This window comes from Camelus bactrianus, chromosome 3, assembly GCF_048773025.1.
Source record: "Camelus bactrianus isolate YW-2024 breed Bactrian camel chromosome 3, ASM4877302v1, whole genome shotgun sequence".
NCBI lineage: Eukaryota > Metazoa > Chordata > Mammalia > Artiodactyla > Camelidae > Camelus > Camelus bactrianus.
The window spans coordinates 12,452,712-12,474,535 of record NC_133541.1 but is presented as its reverse complement, the minus strand read 5'-3'; the positions used below and the strand labels follow the sequence as shown (position 1 = coordinate 12,474,535).

The 21,824-nt window shown below is 41.2% G+C and overlaps 1 long non-coding RNA gene across 17 annotated transcripts in view; it reads right to left on the bottom strand.

Annotated features, from left to right (window-relative positions):
• The window catches only part of LOC123617468 (uncharacterized), a 67,164-nt gene that overhangs the window by 28,418 nt on the left and 16,922 nt on the right, over positions 1-21,824 (bottom strand). For 9 of the 17 annotated variants that reach the window (XR_012503666.1, XR_012503668.1, XR_012503679.1 and 6 more), the window contains exons 2-5: positions 17,434-20,325; positions 14,359-14,406; positions 11,309-11,502; positions 646-6,071 (exon numbers count right to left, since the gene is read on the bottom strand). This is a non-coding gene — a long non-coding RNA (uncharacterized LOC123617468). The remainder of the gene's footprint in view (positions 1-645; positions 6,072-11,308; positions 11,503-14,358; positions 14,407-17,433; positions 20,326-21,824) is intronic. The other 8 variants (XR_012503671.1, XR_012503665.1, XR_012503664.1 and 5 more) reach the window with 8 other exon arrangements.

Here is a 21,824-nt window from a genome sequence, read left to right as displayed (position 1 = left end):
ACTCTTCTCATAAAGCTATGAAATCTGCTCAAAGTACTGAGAGGTTTTACAGAAATAAATAAGCACCTAACTCATGTTGTTTAAAGCAGTGGATTTTGATTCATTTCTCCTCATACTAAGGTATGGAATTTTGGAAAGCATTAGCATATAATCCAAACATGAACTCATCAGAAATCATTTCCCGTGTTTTTAAGTGAGGTGATAAATATTTCATAACAAATACCACAGTTATAAATATTATATAATGAATATTACAGTCCATACTGTGTTATTCATTATATAATCCAATAGGCTGAGTCGATACAATCCGCTGCGTTAACCGTTGCCAAAAATAAAAGTGAATAAATATTTTGGATTTCCAATAGCTGAGCTAACCTGAATTAAGAGTTAATAAGAAGTAAAAGCACAGCGCACATGTAAATGATATTAAATATATCCCACATTTTGGATTTTGGTGATTTAAACTTTTACACTAACCACCTTGACTGCTTTTATCTAGACCTTCTGTATCTGCCCCCAGGTGTATTACCTCTCCTCTCATTGTCCCTAAACACTAGATGAATGCCCTCATCTCAGGGTCTTTGGTCTGGGGAAACAGCTGGAACTTTTCCCAGTATCATTCATAGAAAAAGAAAGATAATCTACCCATGATGGAGCATCCAGTTGGAAAATGCCTCTTCACACTGATTTTGAGTCTGTGGAACTTGCAGTCCTGACCTAGAAAAGAAGAGATCCCAAATGCTGCCCAGGACCAAATGGTAGACTACAGAGGAGAGAGTCATGGATCATTACACAGTTCTAAAATTGAAATTTTGCAGATGGATGAAACGAGTCTGAGCTTAGTTACCTTGGAAAAAACCAGAACTACACTCTAAGAATTCTCTTTATACTATCTAGAAAGAGTGTATTAAGGGAACTATCAAAGCTGAGAATCATTCATCTTTATCCTCATCCCATTCCACTCTAACACGACATAAAACCACTAAGTCATAATAGAATAGATTTTGGTTAAGCACAATAAAATCTTAGGGGATGATTCACTAATAAGAACAGGAAACAATGAGAAAGCTTCGGGGCTGCTAATTAGTACCATCAGGGCAGCAATATAACATGTCTTTTTGGTAGATCCTTTTAAACTCCTATTTTAAACATATCATGCTTTTGTAGGATAAGCTGAAATCAGCTGGCATCACCTTCAAAAATGCAGTTGTCTTTGGAGGCCACATTTCCACTTCAGATGATCGTCTCAGAAGACCCCCCACCCTCCCCTCCACATCCTGAAGGAGGTTGCTTGGACTGAGTCTTTGTGTCCCTTCAAAATTCAGATGTTGACACTTAATCCCCAAAGTGAAGATGAACAGAGGTGGGGCCTTTGGAAGGTAACTAGGTCATGAATGGAAGTAGTGCGCTTATAAGAAGAGACATGAAGAGAGATGGTCTCTCTCTACCGTGTGAGAACACAGCAAGAAGGCAGCCACCTGTAAAGCAGAAGCAGAGCTCTCACCAGGAACCAAACTGGCCAGCACCTTGATCTTGAACTTCTCAGCTTCCAGAACGTGAGAAATAAATGTTGTGTAAGCCACTCAGTCTATGGCATTCTGCTGGAGCACCCTGAATGGACTAACAGAGAGGTTAAAGCCAAAACCACTTTGATGCTAAAAGTAGAGTCCCAGCTTCTCAAATCGGCTTTCCCTTAGCCCATTTCTTAGGAGAAATGGTGCCTGTCACTCTATCTGTGTTTACAAACCAGGCTATATGGGGTAGAGGAAAGAAGGTACAGCAGAAACAAAGGTTCTTCAAAACCTCAAGTACACCCATCTAAGAGCAGAACAAGGCAAAGAGAAACAAAGTTACGGGGCTGTCACCTTACCCAGGACACAGGTACAAACTCACCCATTACGTGCTTTCTCTGCAGCTTTCTCTTCCAAAGGCTTGTAGGATAGAAATATTTCATCAATTTCGGGAGACCCAAAGAGCTGTGTGATACGAAAAAGATCACAAGTAATACGGAGACTTTTTCAACAACTATTTCAAACACAGATGGAAAATTATGTCGATTTCATTGACTTCAGATATAAAGACATAGAAATAATCCCAATTCTAGTCATCTCTTGTTATTTATTTACATTTCCTACCAGTATTAGCTACAATAGCAAAAAGAGGAAAAAAGATGGAAGCAACCCAAGTATTCAACAATGAGGAGGATAGTCCAGTAAATTACAGTAAAAATAATCATAATAACTAACAGCTTCTGAGAGCTTATTTTGTGCCAGGCACTATGCTGTGCAATTTAGGTTATCTTGGCCAGTCTTCACAGTAATCCCCATTTCACATTCGATGAATTTTCACAGAGGACAAACATCTTAACAAAGAGGTAAAGTAACTTACCTGAGATCACAGCACTAATTCTTAGAAGTCTGGAGTTAAACTCAAGACTCCAGCATCCCTGTTTTGAAGCATTCCATTATGCTGCTGTCTGGTAAGATCTGGTCTCAGAAAGGCATGTATCATCTCTAGGAGAGGCAGACGTGTCAACTAAAATAACTGCAACACCTTGTACTAAGTACAATTATAGAATTAAGCATCGAGGAAAGCTTCACAAATAAAGTGATTCATCTGCTCAATTTTCCAGATCAGATCGATAGACAAGGGAAGAAAGAGGAAGTGGGGACATTCTCAAGAGAAGAAAACGTGTGTGCGATGGCCCAGGGGAAAGTATAGAGACGTGAAACGGCTTGGCAGGTACGAGGAGGGACAAGTGGTACAAATGACGGAACGTTCCACAGGGGCACGACTACGACTGAGGCTGGAGATTAAGACCTAATCACAAGAGCCCTTGGCTAACTGGCTTGGGTAACCAGGAAAAGGACTTGAAGGGGAAGTAAGAACCAAATGCTCATTTTAGAAAGACAAGACGCATTTCAGAACAGTGAGGGGATGGCTCAGAGGGAGCAAAGTTTGGAGGCAAAGAGCTACGGTACAAGGTTCCGGCAACAATGGTCCAGGCAAGTGATGGTGAAGTCTCAGATAAAGACGAGGGAATGGGCGGCAGATGTTAAGTTCAGAAGATATTTAAGAAGTAGAATCAGTCAGACGTGATGAATGATCACATGTGTGAAGCAGGGGTCTAAACCGGCTTCCAAGTTTTGGCCTCAGATGACTGAGTTGCCGGTAGTATCACTAGTTGAGATAGTGAAAACAAGAAGGAATTTGAGGGCCACCTGCTGAGTTTACGTGCCTGTAGGACACCCAGGGTAGAAGCTTACGAAGGTCTGAAGCCCAGAGCAGAGGTCGTGCATTTTAGCACCCATTGGTCCTTCGTACATGTTAAGGGAGCATTCCTAAGAATGCACAACCACAGCTTGTCTTAAGGAAGGAAGTTGAAGTACAGCTGAAAACCCTGCACATTGTGTGTAAAACAAACGGCAGTAGAGCCCAGAAAGTAGAGAGGAAAGGACAACCTACAGAGGCCCGGGGCCCCCGGGGGAAGCACTATGCCTAGCGCCCTGGGCTTTCCTTTTGCCTCACAAATCCCAGGCAGCTGCCTGGAGAGGCCAGCAATGCAGAAACCACAGGGGGAACAGACGAAAAAGAAAAGGTTGCTCCCTCTATTTGAAGGACCAGGAAAGAGATAACCTAGCAAGACAGAGAAAGTTTCAACAATAACCGCCCTACCCCAGCCAACACCATGGAAAAGACATGGCCCCACCCTTTCTTCCATCAGCTAAGGCCAAGCGGGAGCCCAGATTTCCCCTCATGCTCATTCTCAATATGACAAGTTTATAAAGATGGAGAACAGATTAGTGGTTGCCAAGGGTTAAAAATAGAGGGGCGAGGTAATTATAAAGGAAGCACGAGGGCCATCTTTGTGGTGATGGAATAATTCTGTATCTTCATTGCAATGGTGTTTATATGAATATACACATATGACAAAAGGCAAAAAAATACACACACACGCATTGTACCAATGTCAATTTGCTGGCTTTGATATCACACTATAGTTGTGTAAGATGTAACCACTGGGGGAAACTGGATGAAGGGTGCCCAGAATCTCTGTACTATTTTTGCAAGTTCCTGAGAATCTATAATTATTTCCAAATAAAAAGTTTTAAGTTTTCCTACACCAACACACAAAGAACAAAGTCGTATATAGAAAAGGACCACCAGGTTATATTTGGCTTTAGTACTTTTCTTACTTGTGCTTTATTATAGCAGTTTTTGAGTTTATTAAAATTACAGCACTTCAACAAAAGGATGAACCTAATTTACAAACCAGAAACAGACTCACAGACCTAGAAAACAATCTATGGTTACCAAAGGGGAAAGTGAGGGAGGGATAAATTAGGAGTTTGGGATTAACAGACACACACTTGAAATAAACAACAAGACCTACTGTACAGCACAGAGAACTAGATTCAATATTGTATAATAATCTATAATGGAAAAGAATCTTAAAAAGAATTTATATACATATATATGTATAACTGAATCACTTTGCTGTACAGCCGAAACTAATACAACACTGTAAATCAACTATACTTCAATTTAAAAAAAAGGATGCATGCGCAAGGTCCTGGGTTCGATCTCCAGTGTCTCCATTGAAAGAAAAAGAGAAGACGAATCTACACACTGCAGGTTCTACCCAGAAAGAGCTAGATGTTTCTCATGTCCTACAACACGCTTCGTTGTAGACCCAGTTTGCATCTTTAGCTCCACTGCCTTTTAACTCTGTTACCTTCTCAGAGCCCCAGTGTCATTTGTGAAATGGAGCTTGGAACACCTACCACCTGCACTGCTGTATTTAAAGTCCGTTCCTAGCATTGAATCCAAATTAGGAGAGGGCCTGTTGAGCCCCTTCCCTCTCAGCAGTGGTCATTTGGGGGGGGGGGAAGCTAGCAATAGCCAGACAGTGCAGAAGTTTGCGTACACTGTACTAAAGAAAAATTATAGGTTTCCAGAAATGAAGGGCAATGCTGTATTTGCTCCAGATGTGTGATTCACTGTATAAAATGCTGGTGCATCCAGTGGCAAGACCGGAATTTATGTTATAGCAAAATGCCCACTATTTGAGTGACCCGTATATGCCCAGTGTTTAAAAAGCTCCTGGAGACACCAGAAAGCTAATATCCTTACCTTTGCTTCTTTGATCCGATGAGCTGCCCCTATATTCCTCCCAGCCTGGAAACGGAGTCAACACTTGAGAGGCTGTTTCAGTAATTTATGCAAACATAGTGAACCATTACCAATGGGAAATGAAAGAAGGCAGGATGTAAGAGATACCTTGATGATGATTTGGATGTCAGGATTAAGGGTGAGGGAGAAAAAACTGAGAATGGCACACAGATTTCTGGCTCAGGAAAAATGGGTGTCACTTGAGGAGATAAGAAAAACAAGAGGAGAAGACCTCAGGTAAACATCATAAGCCTGTTTGGGAACACGTTGAACATCAAGAGTCTGGATGTACAGATGCGGAGCTAGAAGGGAGGCCAGTGGTGGAGGAGTTGATGGGGTTACTGGCATGCCGTCAAAGCTCCAGGGCTGGCTGAGGCATCTCAGGGAGAATACAGCAGGCGAGGACAGCCCTCTGAGGAAGACTGAAACACACCGTGGGTGGAAAAGCTTCCTGAAAAGGCAGCTCAGAAAGAACGAGTGGATAGGAAGGAGATGACTGGGGAGAGAGTGATGTCATGGAAGCCAAATGAGGAAAGAGAGGGATGCAGTTGGGTGACCGATGTCTCAGAGGGCTCAAGTAGGACAGGACACAAAGTGTTCACTGAATTCAACACATAGATGTCGGTGGTGGTGTGGCAGAGTCCACGGTGCAGCAGATTGCGTAGCGAATGAAAAAAAAAAAAAGACCGAGTGCAGCCAGCAAATGTAGAGTGTTCTTCAGAGAGATGAGTCTCACCCTGGGTCCTCAGCTCTCAAAATGCATATCTTGGACCCTACCCCAAGCCCACTGAGTCGGAAACTCTGAGGAGGAAGCCCAGTCATGGATGCTTTAACAGGCTCTCTAGATGATCCTGGTGCCCGCCAGTGCCAGAGATGCAGACACCCAGAGAAGCGTACACCTGGAGAGAGGAAGACAAAACCACTGGTGAGAGGAAGAGGAGAATGATCAAGGGAGGATTTTGTTTTCCAAAATGGGAGAGATTCTGAGCATGCTTGCATGCTGTGGGGAGAAGAACTAGCATTTTCAAAGAAGAGACTGGATATATAGGAAAACGAAAGGTAAGAGTTGGAGCTGACTCTTGGGAGAACGAGAAAGTAGATGGTGACTGTTTGAGATATAAAGACAGAGACTCAGCCTCCGTGTTATATCCCAGTGTGGACACACCTGTCCATTAGGCAAAGCAACAATGACAAAATATTTTTGTTATGACGAGTCTGCTTCTAATACTTCAACCACTGCCTCCTCCAAGAATCTCTGTACTTTCGCTCAGTATGTGACAAATATGTTCATGGTTAGAACATTTCACTTCTTCTGAGCTTTGAAGTCTAGGCAGGCCCACTGCAGGTGAACAGTCCCCCTAGACCAGGTGTCAGGCCCATCTGTAACACGCGGGCTCCATCATGCTTAGGTGCTTGTCTCCATACTGGAACTTCTCCATGCCTGGGGCCACACGAGCTGCAGTCCTCAGAGTCTCAACCCTGTGAGGTCAGGAGGAGCAGTATTTACCTCGGCCAGAGGCAAATGAGAAGGGGACGTCTGGTGCTTTTTCCAGACAAGTTGGTAGGAGATGCTCACCCAGTCAGTGTCTTCAGTAAAAACAATATCCTACTTTCTGGGGTGATTCAAAATGTCAAATGCAGACAAAATTTTAAAGGGAAAAAAAAGAGGTTTGTCTGGTAGGAAAAAAAAAAAAAAAGGAGGCTGACAGTCACCGTTGGTAATGTTTACTTTGTTTTCCCTCTGGCCCAGCTGGTCTGCAAAGCCCTGGCGTACCCGGGCAAGAGACGGTGGCAAAACAAGTGTCTGTACAGGAGACCCACCAGGAGACCCAAAGATTTTTAACTTTCATTAACCCCAAACTTGACTTTCTTTTTCTTAAAAACATGGTGCTAAATCTTTGCGGTTAAAACCCTAGGTTGACAGCCTTTAATAAAGAACTCCAGACACTGGAAAACCAAAACATAAACATAACTACGGACTAAATCACATTCCCCTTTGAAAGTTGCTTTTGAAAGCCCAAGGGAGCACCATTAACATCACAGGAATAGTAGGCAATTAATTTCTCTTCTGGGGGCTTTTAGAATGCCTACCAGAATTGACCACAGAGAGCAAACTCATACCACATCAAGACATGAATGCAGATCACCAATCAGTCTACTCAGAGCTCTGCCTGGTAATAACTTCTGTTTACTCCCAGTTTGGATGAGGTGTGAGAGTTGAAAAAAGAGTCCCCATTCCCAGCACCAGTCCATGCCCTGTCCAGTTACAACAGACACTGATTTTCTTTTTTCTCATCCCACTGCAGGGAAAGGAAAGTCAGGTTTGGGAACTAAGGATGGTAAAAAATGAAGAGCACACACATCCCTGCATGTTTCTGTGTCGCACTGAAAGAACACAGCTCTACTTTTTACCCTCTTTCCCCTCCTCCTCCTGGGGAGGAGGAGGGCTGGGCAGAAATCAGTGTATCTGTGGGCCACAGATTTTTCGATACAGAAGAGCTTCTTTCAAAGAGCAGGAAGCAGCATCACCGCTGATTTTATTTTCTAGGAGTAGATCAAGTGTTTTCCACCTGGCGTTAAAGTGTCATCAGATCAATTTAATGTCTCATGACTAGCGTTTTGGATATAGATTGGGTAGGATAGAATGAGATGGCGTGGGATGGGATGGCATGGATAGGATAGGATAAGAAAGGATGGGGAAGTGAGGATAGGATGGGTTGGATGGGAGGGAATGGAGTGGACAGGACAGGATAGGATGGATAGGATTGGACAGAAAATATCAGAACCAATCGTGGGTAACAATGTTGGGAACTGGTCTGCAACATTTCTGTTTAAGTTTTGTGGGTGTGTGTGTGTGTGCGTGCAAATGCAATTGTGTTCTAAGTCACAGTGTCAATTGTAGCTTTCATAATCAAAGAGTTTGAGCACTACTGTAATAGAAATGAGACTTCTCTACCTAAACCCCGTGATTGCCCGTTTCTCACATATAAAGAAGGAACTGCCCTTGTTGGCTTAGCATCTCAGCAAAACTCTTTATTGAGCAATGTTCAGAGGCAAGAGTAAGTCTGTCTTTGCTGAACAAGGGCCCCTAGCTCTGTGACTCTTTGAAGAGTGGCCTTGCTGGGATACTGAGGGGCCAAATGTTCTGGGGCTGAAGGAAGGTGAAAGCAGAAAAATCACGTGGGTTCTTTTCAAGGTTTCTCAGAAGTACTATGCCCAGGTCTACCAGCACCTCACTTGCCCCGTATAGGCAAACACCCAACACCCAGTCTTGGTCCAGCCTCTGAAGACCACCCATGGACAAACCAGCGAAGCCCACAGTCTGCATTTTCAATTTCAAATGTTTTAGAAAAGCACTTAAGTGTTCGTCTCCAAGAAAATGGTTGCAAGAGGCTCTAACACAAACACTCCCATTTATATTTTAACCTCAATCAAGATGAAAAGGGCTGGGAGGAAAATTTTCCTTTCCATGCAGCAGGTTCCAACCCCTGAGTTTCACCACCACAAGTTGAAAGGATGCCCTGGTCCACCAGCCTGACCGCCCTCACTGCCCCCGGACGGCTCTCCTGTGGGTCCTGCTGTCGTCGGCTCGCGGGCTGTGCACTGGGACACCTGGAGTCGCCTCCCGTTTGCACAAAATGTGGACAATGTTGCTTTTTATTCAGGCAACAAATAATACTGTCAAGCTGTTTGGGTTTTTTTCCCTTAGAATTCTCTTGAGATAATTATATTGTGAGAATAAAAATCAAAATATGTAAACCTCCCTACCCTCTTCATGTACAGTAATAGAATTTGGAGGTCTTAAAAAAATAAAAAGTGAAAGCTTTACAAGGAATATCTGTCATTCTCAGAGAACACCAAAGCATCTTAGTATGTGTTTAACACGTTCCTATCAACAGAACCTGAATTTTAAAGTTACGTTTGATGAAACCAGGCCAGCCAAGAAATAAGAGGATCAAAAGAGCTCTTGGTGGGAGGACAAGTTCTGCAATCCCGTGACAGATCACACTGAACCGATGTGTTAGGTAATTATTCCCCTTTGTATTTCAATTTGCCTGGTCAATTGTCAGTGACCAAGGAATGGAATGGAGACCTAAGTACAAAGTCATTTTCTTTCTTATTAGAAAGTGTTACATTTTTTCTCATAACACGCATTCAGTATGGCCCAGCAGAACTTACAAGTATAAAATTACTGAACAAACTAAAGAAGCCATATGAGCCATGAGAAACATTACTTCAGTTATTAAAAATATGAAGCCACAATGAAAGTTTCTATGAACGAATATAGACTGGCCAAGTGCACATTTTGTCCTAAAAGGAAACATTCTCCATTCCTAAAGAATCCATGTTTACAGAACTTGTATTCATTTTAGTTATCTTTTGAATTAAGCATCCTTCAGAACTGAACACTGATTACAAATTCTCAGAGGCCTTTCCCTCTGCCCCATTCTCCAGAAGCAAAAAGAGGCAAGGAGATGGTTGACTGAGAGTGTGGATCTTCATTCTGTGCACCTTTCACAAAAAATAAGAAAACTTTGCCTGATTGTCTAGTGTCCTGACTACATGTCCCCTACCAAAGTATCAGGAACTGTGAGAGCAGGACAGAACAGCTTCTTCTCACACCACAAGAAGGACCCCATTTAGGGGTCAAAAAGCAACCCATGCAAGCCAGGCTTGTATATGTTGCTTATAATGAAGACACTGCATGTCACTTCAAGTTAATTCCTTTCAAACAGAGGAGACTTTTGCATGACCGGTTGTGATGGTTGGTTTTATGTGTCAACGTCGCAAGGATACAGTAGCCAGCCATTCAAACACTGGGCTAGGACAGAGTATTCTGTAGATGTGATTAACGTCTATAGTCAATTAACTTGAAAGAAAGGAGTTTACCCTCAATGTGAGGGGCCTTCTCCAATCCACTGAAGACCATAAGTGCCAAACTTAGGTATCTTGATGGGAGAAGAAATTTCACCTGCAGATTGCAACATTAGTTCCCCCAAGAGTTTCCAGACAGTTCATCCTAAAGCCTGTCCTAGTGACACCAGACTTGCCAGCTCCTACAATCACTCATTCTGTTTCTCTGGTCGAACCCTGGCTGATATTCCAGTCAACTGGTCTGGGATGGCATCCATCTAAGTTCATCTGAAAATAAAGGGCCTCATTATACCCTAAATTTTAGTCCGTTGACAAATTCCAAAACACTGGTTTTATAAGCTTTAGAGCACAGAGTAGCAGACCTTTAAAATGATTAGCTACTGTGTCCTTAAGTGTCTTGTAGATGGGAGTTAGTAAGAATATACTCTACCATGCAACTAGTTAATCCCAATTTCTATCACGTTGAAAAGATGCTTGAAATTGATGGATATGCTCATTCGGTTTCCACTGTTAAATGGCTACCGCTTTTCAAGGCAGAAGGGAGCACACATGGAATATGGTTTTTGAAACACCACTAAAGCCAAAGTCATCTAAAATAAGTATGACCTGATGAATGTTAAAATGAGGTTGAAATTGGTTTCAGCCCATTTCCCACGGTGCAATGTTCTGATAATTCTGTTGTACCTGCCTTATTTCAGTGGTTTCCTTCAGGGTTTTGTTTTGTTTTTTTCAATCTACATCTAGGAAAGAATTGTATTCCAAATTTTTCATGCAAACTTATCACTGATGAGTTTAACAGCCCTTTGCTCACCACAAAAGACTACAAATTTTCTTCCTGTTACACTCCTCTTTTGCCAAAATAGACCCCTATGACTGGGTGGTTTTATTTTGTTCCATCGTAAGAGAGTTTCATACAAGCTTGTCAGAAAAGGAGAGAGAGAGACAGCAGTGACAGTTAAATGAAAAGCGGCACCAATTAATGTATTTATAGAACACTGACGCAAACAGACAACAGATGAGGAGAGAATTTTTATACACAAGAAGCACACCAAGGTTTAGCAATAATCAATTTTTCAGAAGGACTGTGACCCCGAAAGATTATTAGTGAAATAAAATACCAGAGATCAAAAGAGCACATTTTTCATTTTCGATTTTCCTGCCACCTGTGTTCCCTTGGGCCACAACTGCATCCCGGGAGGCAGCGGCACGGGGGTAAAGATAATCAGAAAGTGCATCGGCTAACGCCCTCTCTGCTACACACCTGCCTGAGGACGGTGGGTCAGAGGAGGAGATAAAGACATCTGGTGCTTCTTGTTATTGCGGCAATGGAAGGATCACTGGCCTCTGGCCTCCAGACACTGCCAGAGACATCATCAAAGTGTTTCAGACTGTTTTTCTCTTCTCTGCCTCTTTCTCGCTGCCATAGCCTGTCTCTTGCTTGTCCCGGTTCTGTGCCTAAGGAAGAATCGTATATCTGTCATTCACCAGAGTCAGCGTGTTATCCTGGGCTCTCAGAGTTCTGAAATGTTTAAACTTCCTCTACTGACAGAATCTGTTCCTTGTGGAAGGGTTTCTGGCATCAATAGCAGGCTAGGGTCGGGGAGGCAGAGATGCGAACAGAGCTTTAAGTGGTTTTACAGAGTCAGGAAGACAAAATGGGATTTGAGGCTAAGAAAGAGCTCTTGAGAGACTGAGGTACCAACAAGAAGAAGGCACCAAGAATGAATCCAGCACTCAGCAGTGTCTTCCCCAGTGTGTCAGCAGAAGACTGCAACACAAAAATACATCGGAATAATGAGGAACGTAAATTTATGTAAACCTAAGTAAAAATTAATTGTACAAAACAGTAATAATAATAATGTCTTATGGAAATTTAAATATGATGCCATAATGGAAAAGGAACTGAAAAAATATATACGTATGTATGCTTATGTATAACTGAATCGCTTTGCTGCACATCTGAAACTAACATTGTAAATCGACTACACTTCAATAACAAAAATAAAAAGTAAATATGATGCTGTCAGCAACATCCATAAACATCTAACAAGGTTGATTAAAAGAAAGAGAAATGCTACAAAATATAAACATAAGGAGTGGAAAATGGGATATCGTTGCCAATGCTACAGGCATGTAAAAGATCTTAAGACGCTCTTACAAACGTCATTCTTTTTTTTTTTTTTTTTTTTGCAAACATCATTCTAAAACTGTTTTTGAACGTACAGATGAAAGGACAGATTCCTTTTTTTTTAAAAAATAAAACCCTGAAAGTGAAACTAAAATAAACAGAAAATCTGAATAGTTAGATATCTAATAAAGCCATTGGAAGCGTAACCCCAATGTTAACCTCATGGCACCACCTCCAGGCTGTCAGAGAAAATTAGAACGACGTAGAGTTACAGCAGTAAAAACAGATTTTATTCAGAAATGATTGTAATCGGGGAAAAGACACCTCAGGAGAGAACTGGGCTCCGTTCCTAATACAGTAAAGACAGCTGGGCATTTTTAGCCAAGAAGTAGAAGGAAGGAGTCAGTGGATGGAAAATCAAGGGTAGGAGGGTTCCTGCTAAACCAACGTAACGAGATTCTTGCTGAAGTCATGCCAGCGTGCTCAGGTATCGAGGCTGGGGGTTCCTCCTAACTTGACTTAGCAGGATCCTCGCTGTAACTGAGCCGAGCAGGCCCAGCAAAGCTGGTGGCCAAGGCAGAGGCCTCACTGAGAAAGGGCTCAGAGGAGCCTGACCAAAGTTTGGTCAAGGAGCGAGTCTTGTCAAGGCTCAGACAACTTCACCAGCAGATTTTCTGCAAATGTTTAAAGAATAATTGACACCAATGTTATATAAACTTTTCTACAGACCAGAACAGACCACACACTTCCTGACTCGTATTATGAAGCTAGCATAAACTGGAGACCAAAATCTGAAAAGAACATTATAGGAAGGAAAACCACACACCACTCTCTGACAAACAGGTGTGAGAAAGGAAAAAAGCAGCCCCTGACTTCTGGGAGCAGGCTGCTGCCGCCAGCCCTGCCCCGGGGCTACCCTGTGGGACATAAACCAGTCCGCAGGTCCACAGCATCAGATAAGCTCGCCCTGTAACCAGAGATGGATCAAGACAAACGGAGATAATCATGTCTGAACACAGACAAGACCAAGTCTGTCGGTCAAACCACAAAAATGACTAAACCCAAACCCCCTTCCCTGCCTAATAGCCCCAGTGCACTCCTCCTGCCTTAGGGATAAGATTGATTAAGACCCCCAATTATAGAAGTGCCCTGGCTTCCTGACAGCATGATTGGAGCAAAGTTCTACTTCCATAAACTCTCCCTAAAAACACCAAATCTTAGAGCAAATCCTTCTTAACTCCCTCTTACTGAGATACCATCAGTCCCACTGTGGGGAGTTTCCCTCATCCTAGCCAGCAGTAAACCCAAATTGTGCAACTTCAGGTGTGTTCCTGGTGGTCTTTGGCTGGAGGGTATTGACAGATGCTCACTGTTAGTTATCAGGAAAATGCAAATGAAAGCCACAGTGAAATGCCAGCATGGACCCACCAGAGCACCAACTTCGGGTGGGGATATTAAGCAGCTGGATTCTCCATAGACCATGGTTGATAATGTAAATTAGTACAATCAACTGAAAACAGTTGGGCCAAACCCACTAAAGCTGAACCTAGGATTTCTCTATGACCAGCAATTCTGCTCCTCAGTATATCCCCAAAGGAAACGAGCACGTATGTGAACCCAAAGCCGTGCACAAGGTGCTCATAGAAGCCTCCCCTTAGTAACCAGAAACTGGAAACAGCTCCAAAGTCCATTAGCAGTAAGTGGATAGAGGTATATTCAGTAATGGAGAACTCTTGGCAATGAGAATGAACAAATCGGCTACAGGTAACAAAAAAAAAAAATGTTGAATGAAAGAAACCAGACACTGAAGAGTACTTACCGTATTATTTCACTTACAGAAGGTTCAAAAACTTGCAAAGCCAAGTTCAATCAGTGATTGAAATAAGGATGCTGGTTACCTTTTCGGGGAGAAGGAGGTTTACTGGGAAGGGTCTGGAAAAGTCTTCTGAGTCACCAGTAATGTTTTTTATCTTGGCGTGGATGGTATTTATAATTTCTGTTCACCTTATGAAAATTAACACATACCTTTTTCTATTTTTGTAATAATTTAATTAAAAGTTTGTTTTTTAATGTACAAAAAATTGTACATTTTCTATTGTATGAAAACAACAAAAAATGTGGAGGGGGACAGTTAGTTTTTCAAAAATATATAGGTGTTGGACTATGTAAGGGATTGACTTTACCTGGAATTTGAATTGGGGGTTTCACAAGGCTAGAGGACTTCACAGAAGCTAAAAAAAAAAAAAAAAAAAAAAATTACTTCCAAAGATATTATCCAATTTCTTTGAGCACTTACAATGTTTTGTTGCTTTATGTCTCATTCCATTTTTTCCATTCTGTTTTCTAAATGTCCTAAAGAAACCTGCATAATACAGTCAACAAATTGTGCTGTCTGCTCCTCACCCATTGATACCACATCAAGGCTTAAGCAAAAAGAATTACAGTCTTAAACCCAAATCTCCTCCTCATTTCCTCGGTGCCATGCGAAGCACCAGAATAGCCCAGAAATGGAAGTGAACGTCTTGACCATTTCCCAGTGGAACACCACAGAGGCCGATTGTGGCATTGCAGAGGGCAAGGCTTCCAGGGCAAAATCCCTCAACAGGAAGAATTTTGCCTCACCCTGGTTATTCCAACACAGCTTCTGTAGATTATACTGCAGAAATAAGTTCTTTTCCTGTTAGAGTCCGGATAAGTCATGTTCACAGAGGAGGGAGTAAAGAATGAAATAGGTAAGAGTGTAGCTGGGAAAATGCTACTGAATTTGAACTCTGGCTCTGTGTTTAACGAGTTGTCTGGTGCCAGCCTGCTCTTGGAACTTATCAGCCCTTAATGTCTCTGCAAAATGTATATATGATTGGATGGTTACTTAACCCTGTCACAGAGCAAAAGCTCTTTGATACTATGAAGAATCTTTTAAAGTGATTAAAAAACAAATCAAAACAAAATCAAAGCCCATTTTGATACCGTGGACTCTAGGGCGGAACTCTGTCCTGTTGCCCTCCCGGGGGAAGGGGCACACGCTGGTGCTTCATTACACATACTGGAATGTTAACTGGGCACTCTGGAACTGCTGTTCTTCATTCATTACCAGCCAGGAACTTGCATCTTGAGAACTGAAGGTTATATTCCCTCTGCAAGAGGCTTAACCCGGCGATGGTGCTGTTTAAGCCCACGACTTTTGATTCTTCTTTTTTCACATATCAGGGAATGTAACAGTGCACAGGAACAAATAAAATTCTTAAAACAGAGCCAAAAAACAACATGATTCTTTTAATCTAACCGGTTAGATGGTCATAAACAGGAAGGAAATTTTTACTTCTATTTTCCCAAATGTTTGGACAGGATGTGATTTCCAATCAGAGGCATTTAAAGTTGTTCTGGGCAAAATTTAAAACCTGCATCCAATTAATGTGTTCTAGAAAGCAAACTCTCCCTGTTTACTTCTCACTGTGCAAATTCATTAGACAGCTTCCCAAGTTACTGGCTCAGAGCATGATGTGACGGACATGATTCTAAGTTCCCAGTTACTCAGGACTAGGTACAGAATGCCTGCTCTCCCATGCTCGGATTCATAAACCAGCGCTATCAACAACATCTTCGAACTTCTCAAAACAGCCAAAGGGCAGACTGCATAGTCATTAAGAATGTACTGTGTGCCCACCACCGTTCTAAGCACAGGAAATGCAGTGGTGCGCAGGAGGACTCGTGACTTCATGGAAATAACACTCCAGGACAATCTTTAAAAGTCTTAGATAAGCAGAAGTTCCCTATGAAGTTTAACTATGTGAAAGCCGTTCAAATACTTCCAGTTTAAAAAAACATCTCATTAATTTTGTATAGAAAGGACTTGGGATGGGGAGGGATCATTCCAAGGACGTTAGTTATTAATTTTATTTAAGGCCACCACACATTAATGGTAACTGCTAGATAAAAATTTAAGGATGTCAATGAAAAAGTTCAATACACAGAGAAGCAATCCTGTATAAAGTATAAGTACTCTCAGTTTGACTGTTAATCAGGTAATAATAACTGAGAGTTAGAAACGCTACCATTTTCCTGAAGAAGACAAGAGGAGATGTACAACAGAGGTAGGAGACTACATCACCTTTCTGGGTGGGTGATGGACATGCTGGAAAGAAACCTGTGATATGGGAAATCGAAGACATTTAGACAAACTGAGTTCAGAAGATAATTTGATGAATGGAGAGAAATCATTCTCTTGGATCTTTGATTTGGGCTGAGTTGTTGTAGAAAAAGATTGATTTAGTTCTCAGGAAGTTATTTTAATGGAAGTATAGTCAGTTTACAATGTTGCATCAATTTCTGGTGTACAGCATAATGTTTCAGTCATACATAGACATACATATATTTGTTTTCATATTCTTTTTCATTATAGTTTACTACAAGATATTGAATATAGTTCCCCATGCTATACAATGGAAACATTGTTTACCTGTTTTATACACAGTAGTTAGTATCTGCAAACCTCAAACTCCCAATCTATCCCTACTACTAGGAAGTTTTCTAAAAAAATTTTATTGAAGTGTAGTTGATTTAAAATGTTAGTTTCAGGTGTACAGCAAAGTGATTCAGTTAAACATATACATTTATATATTTTCTTTTCAGATTCTTTTCCACTATCTCTTATTACAAGAAACTGAATATAGTTCCCTGTGCTATACAGTAGGTCCTTGTTATTTTATATATAGTAACGTGTGTCCCCAACCCTTAAGTTATCCCCCCGCCGCCCTTTCCCCTTTGGTAACCATAGTTTGTTTTCTATATTCATGAGATCCAGGAAGTTTTTGATTGCAGATTCTAGAGGGGTCCAGAGAGAGGGTTGGCTTGCTCACAGACTCATGAACAGTGAACTACAGTGACCAAGAAAGCAGGGTAAGACCGGATGAAAGTCAGGTGATGACACAGAGAAAGAAAATGAGAGAACCAGGGACCAAACCCTCAATATAATACAATGACTCATTCCCTTGTGTGGGCAATAAACCCTCCCAAGGGAATTCCGAAAATGTTCTATTATTTGAGCCAATCTAATGCCCACCTTGTGGATAGATGCATCTATTGTTATGATTGTTTAAAGCCAATTCCATCACTTAAGTCATATATGTCTCTAATCATAAACAACAGCAGAAAAACCCAGCTCCGCTGACAGCTGTGCTTTTGCAGAAAACAACACTGGCCTTTGAGTTGGACAGAAAGCCTTGCTTTGGAGACGCAGGCTCGCGCTCAAGGCTACGTACCTTCAAGTCAGCCATCGTTTAAGTAGAAGGGGAGTTTTGATTTTTGGAAGAAACAGCTACCTAAGGAGAGATCAAAAGTTAAACAAGTCTATGGAGATAACAGATAGGCTTGGTATGACATCAGATGAAAGCCAACGGCTTGAATAATCAAAGCTGCCTGAGAAATTTTCCTCCAGAAATCCCTTCTCGGCTCCACGACCCCGGTGTATCTATTTACTCACTCGACGCATGCTACAGTAAAATAAGGCAGGGCTGGTGAAAATGAGAATTTTGAACAATGCATTATACTATATAACTCTAAACGCAGCCTTGTATGATTAACTATAGGGCTACAGGGTCTAATGCATGTGTTTTTCAGGCTGTAATATTTCTCCTTAGATACATCATTTATAGCTGATTAGACAGGGTATCTTGTCATTTCTATGAAAAATTGAGCTTCGACACAATTCCCTTTCATACACTATTTCAAGCCCCACATGACTTCAGACAATTAATCCCTGTCCTGAAATGGAAGCCCATCCTAAGCAATATATCTGCATATTAGCCAACACTCATTTGAACCCCCAACAAACAAAAAGATATCTAAGGTTAAACTTCATTATTATTTGTTGACTTTAAGAGTCTATTAAATAATATGATCTTGTCATTTCTCCAACCTACACTTTTGTGTGAGGATTTGATAAATGTCAAATCGGTGAGTAAGGTACAGAAACGGAACTACATTTAACATGACAGTGTAAGTAGCTGTCAGGTTTGGGATTTGAAGTCAGGTGATCCTGGAGCTCATGCCTGTCTCTGTGAATATCTAGAGATCATGCAGTTCTCTGAGACCATGAAATTAGGAAGAAAGAGTTCTGTGAATATAAGGATTTGGATGTGTCCAATAGACTTAAGATTTTCTGTTCGTCTTAACTACGATTTATTTTTATTTTTGTTTGGTGCTTAATAGAATTCAAACAGAGAATAAAAATACATCAAATGAGATTTTTCCTCAAATCCTGCTTGTTAAACAGGAGCAGGATAATGAATTCAGAGGGTTATTTCTGAACCAAGCTAAGGTCACAGTTTCTAACCTGCTGAGCCATCGTATGTGCAGAGAAGTGAAAAGATAACCCAGAAATAATGTCTAAGATTAAAAGTACGTTTGATTTGACTTGATGTGGTTTGATAGGTTAGTTTTCCACAGAAAATGAAGGAAAGGCAGGTCACGGCTTGAGGCTTCCTGGGTCTATAAATATAGAAGGTGGGATTTTCAGCTGGACGATTCTCTTCATTTGTCCACAGAGGTGTTGGGGGAAAGCAGAGCATCCAGGTGCCCGTGTCAGGATGTTACACCAGGTGCTTCACTGCCTTGCACCTTGAAGCCAAAATGTGCTCTCTGAGGAATTAATTTTCCCCCGAAGTGAAATATTAAGTTCAAGAAATGACTGCAGTCAATGAAAGGAATATCTACCACTTTTACCTTTTTTAATTCCAAAGCATAAAAGAAGTTCAGCCTCTATGGAAGATCTCTGCCTTCTCTGACTATATTAAAAAACTAAAATCAAGGGCAAGAAACCCTGAGGTTTAAATTCCAGAAAATATTTTCACAAAAGCATATAACACAGCTGCTGCTCCTAACGTGGTGAGCGGGGAGTCGGGGTGAGCAGCTAGTGACGTCACAGACTTGCGCTAGGAGAATTTAAAAATGATCTCTTTTGATGAATTTGGTCACCCTCAAGGGTGCTTTTTTAAATTAAAGTATAGTCAGCTACATGTCAATTTCTGGTGTACAGCACAAAGCGTTTTTTTACTTCTCTAATATTATAGAGAATATGATATTAAATATTACTGAGGACAGTATTATAAGGCTTTTCAAAAGGAATTATTCTAGGGTATGTAAGAGAGTTTTTGCTAAGCAATTTGAGACTAAAGGGTAAAAAATTCTGTAAAAAAAAGAGGAAATAGCTATTCAACTGTTACTGCTATGAAACACTGAGCCCTTCCCTTTTTTCCTATGAACTTCTGGAGTCATTACCCTTCATTCCATTTAGATAAGTATTAGTCATGGTTCATGGGTAAATGGTCAGTAGATATTTTTCTAGACAGTTTTTGTGCTTCATCATAAGCATAATGTGTTGTTCCTGCCATAACATCGAATGTTCACTCAAATGTAAGAAAAGGGACAGAAGTCAGAAAAGGAAAAAAACGCAGAGGGTAAGCATCGCACGATATATTAAACAGATGCCACTCATTCAGGGGAACAAGTTACAGGAGAGTTTGGGCGAGTTGTCCGGATCAGGAATTCATCAGCAGATTATCTCAGTTGATATCAGAAGCTTAGGGTTCTCAAATATTTCCTTCAGGGGATTGAATAAAAGAAGCGGTTCCTCAAACGAGGGTGGCTCTGATTATGAACACGATAAACAGCTGCCATTGTGGACTGGTAGATGAAGACACAAAATAAACAGGAATTTAATGTCTTATTCCAACAAGCTTTCACCAAGAAGAGCACGTTCCATTCCACCAAAACATACATAATGTCTTGCTAATTATTTCTTTTCATCAGGTGAGAATTGTCTCCTTTGTCAAGGAACGGATAGGAATGTCTCCAACTAGTTAGTTGGCTTTTCGGCACTAGGTCATAGTATTCCAGCTGGATTGACTACAGGCTAATACAAAAAACACTCAGCTAAAACCGAGTCAACAAATCACTCAGGAGAGAGATGCCAGACTTCAGAGTTACCATTTCTCCCTTGCCAAGACCTTGAGGCTTATTTCTTCACGCAAAAGTCATCATCGTAAGGGATAACCAGTCTCCTCTTGGAATACATCAGCTGTCCCCTGCCATTCCAAAAAGATTAATTTTCTTTCATCTCAAATGTTTTCAGTTGGAACTGCAGGCTCAGCTAACTGAAAAACAGAGACAGGGTGCATGGTTTAAAATCTATCACTCCTGTATTTCATCCCATCCAGAGGAAAGGAAGTCTCCCATTCCTTGTCTCCACTTCAGTTTCTTCTTATTTCCTCAAAGAAATAAGACGTTTGATCGTGATACTGAGCTAACTCGCACTTTTCTCTCTCCAGCCTCTGCCCCACCAAATCACAGTATGAGAATACACCAGTTTCACCCTTTTCCTGTTGTTCGGGACAATACAGCCATTGATACACAGTAATAGTTGTGGCGGTGGCAGCAGTAATACAGTCATTATAGTAGTAACAAACACGGATTGGAAAGATTAATTACAAAGATCAATTAATATCTCCTGGCTAGATGCTAGGCCGAGTGCCTTTTGTACATTATCTAATTGAAGCTGCACAGCCCTGTGAGGTAGGTGTTATTATTCTGCTTATTTTTCCAAAGAGGAAACTGAGATATGGAGCTAATTAATTTGCTCAAGGTCACACAGCTGGTAAGTAATGGAACACCAAGCCTTGAATCCAAGTAGACCAACTCCAGAGCACCCCACTCTTCACAGCTGTGATGTACCACTTTGAGCAAATGCATCAATGAAGAGGAAGAGGAGCCTACAAAATGCCATTCCAGAGGCTTCCCTGGTGATCATCAACGTTCTCTGAGTTTCCAGGATGCCAACATTAACAAAATACTGTTAATACTCATGCTTGGAAACATATTAGAGTCTCACATACATTTCTGGAAGCTAAGAGAGAATTTCCCAAAAGGCCTACCTTGAAATTTGTGTGCAAAATTACTGGAATGAATATACTTGCATTGTGGTGGATATTCCAGTTGGGAAAAAGAGACAGGTACACTCCATCCTTCACATACCTCCCCAGAGAAGTCACAAAGAAATCATGAAATCTGTTAATGTGGCAACAGAACAAGTACAATGCTATCTGTTTCTTCACACTGGCTGTGATCTGTGTGGGTGATAATGTGTGCAAAATGGCAGAAGCTTTGTCACCCCATCAATGAAACAGCCTTATCGTCATTCTAAGTGAAGTGATCCAGAAAGAGAAAGGAAAATACTGAACGACATCACTCACGTGGAATCTAAAAAAAGAAAAAAGAAGGCACTAATGAGCTTATCTGCAAAACAGAAACAGACTGACAGACATAGGAAACAAACTTATGGTTACCAGGGGGGAAGGGGGTGGGAAGGGATAAACTGGGAGTTCGAGATTTGCAGATACTAACTACTATATATAAAATAGATAAACAAGTTCCTACTGTATAGCACAGGGAGCTATATTCAATATCTTGTAGTAACCCATAATGAAAAAAGAATATGAAAAGGAATATATGCATATATATGTATGACAGGAACATTATGCTGTACACCAGAAATTGACACATTGTAACTGACTATACTTCAGTTTAAAAAAAAGTCTACTCTGAAGAGTTTGCCTGAAAGTTACTTATTGTCAAATGGTTCAGTCCTTCCAATCTC